Genomic DNA, 1,640 nt, shown 5'->3' on the forward strand with positions numbered 1-1,640 from the left:
GTAAACTATCAGTTTTTATATTTTATCAAATGGCGCCGCTGCCGTCTTAGTTTCACTTTCGCATTGTTTTCGTAGTGTAAGTACTTTTCTTAAAGTCCCATTTCACCCAGCCACCCTTGTTTGATTCATACTGTGGTTATCCATTTCAGCGTTGAAAAATTCCGCGACAAAATTACACTTAGCGCCGATCGCCTTATAAAGGCGCACTCGCTACTCTATAGCTGAACACGAAGCCGACCATTCCCCATACCGAGCGACCAGCTAAGTTATTGGAACACGGGAGACCACCGCCTCTAAGCCAAATTTTCCGGATTTCTTCAGTTTGTTTGAACCGATTTTTAAGTTTTTCGGTGTTCTAACTTGTTATATACACAACACGCATAAACAAGACGCTATTCATAAGTGAAGCAAGGACCTTGAATCGGGTATTCCTTTCTTCCACACCTCGCATCTCCTGTTAGAGGTTTATACTAGTATATCAGAATTGTTTGGAGTGTTGATGTGTTTAGTTAAATTTGGTCTTAGCCTTGTATGAGATTAAGGTCTGGTCGAACAAAAACACCGAACGTAATTACACAACAACGTCAACAAACAAGTCTATCTAGTATACCACCCACTACACATCTACCTACTATTTCACACACATCACCTGACACAATGCCCGACGAAGAAGAGACTCCTCTCTCTGACTTCTACAAAACCTTGAGCGATAGCCCCAAATCTTGCATCGTTCTAGCGGACCCCCGATTGGGGATTTCCGAATCCCCAAATATTTTAATTTGTTACCCGCTTTTCATGGATTAGACCATGAAAAACCTTATCGGCACATCGCATTAGGGATTAAACAAGTCCTAACAACATTCCACCATCCTATGGTTGGTGGAACAAATTAAACTCGTGGTATTCCCTTTCACCTTAGCCGATAAAGGCGGCGTCTTGGTTAACTCGCTGCGCTAATTCTCGTGGACTCGTGGGCTAAATTTGTTCAAATTGTTTATGGAACATTTTACCCACCCCTAAAGACGGATGAGATGCTTTCCAAGATTCATTTCTTTCGACAAAATCCTCATGAAACATTTTCAGAGGCTTGGAATCGTTTCACCGATCTCCTTATAGAGTGTCCACATCATAACTTAGCGAAAGACACGTTAGTTCATGCCTTTTTCAAAGGACTTCTACACCACCATAAAGAAGTCCTAGACATAATGAATGGGGGTAGTTTCTTAAGCAAAGGAGCCTCGGAGGCTTATAAATTTTTAGAGGATCAAACTAAAAGCGAAATAACAACTGGGGGTAGTGACGATATCCACCGCCCCTTAGTTCTTCTAATACATTAAAGGCGCCCGGTATGTTTGAAATTAAACACGATCCCGAGCTTAAAACTTTAATCGAATCACTCACTAAAAGGTAGAGGCCATTTTGGTTCAACAAAAGCCTATCCCCGCATGAACGTAAATTCAAATCCATGTAGTTTCTGTTTGGAGCCCCGAAGCATCCCGACTCCCATCGTCCTATAGCCTATGAACAAGCTTGTTCCATTAATAGTGAACCTAACGCCTTGGAGACAAAATTCCAACTTCGGGTGGAGAAATAACCAACACGCCACACCTCCGGTACAATAATCAATATGTTAGGCCAAC

The 1,640-nt window shown here is 42.0% G+C and overlaps 1 pseudogene; it reads right to left on the reverse strand.

The window, feature by feature from the left end:
* Positions 1–1,041: 1,041 nt before the first annotated feature.
* Positions 1,042–1,135, reverse strand: LOC147515805 (small nucleolar RNA R71; annotated as a pseudogene).
* Positions 1,136–1,640: the final 505 nt, after the last annotated feature.

Source organism: Coptis chinensis, chromosome 2 (assembly GCF_015680905.1).
Source record: "Coptis chinensis isolate HL-2020 chromosome 2, ASM1568090v1, whole genome shotgun sequence".
Lineage (NCBI taxonomy): Eukaryota > Viridiplantae > Streptophyta > Magnoliopsida > Ranunculales > Ranunculaceae > Coptis > Coptis chinensis.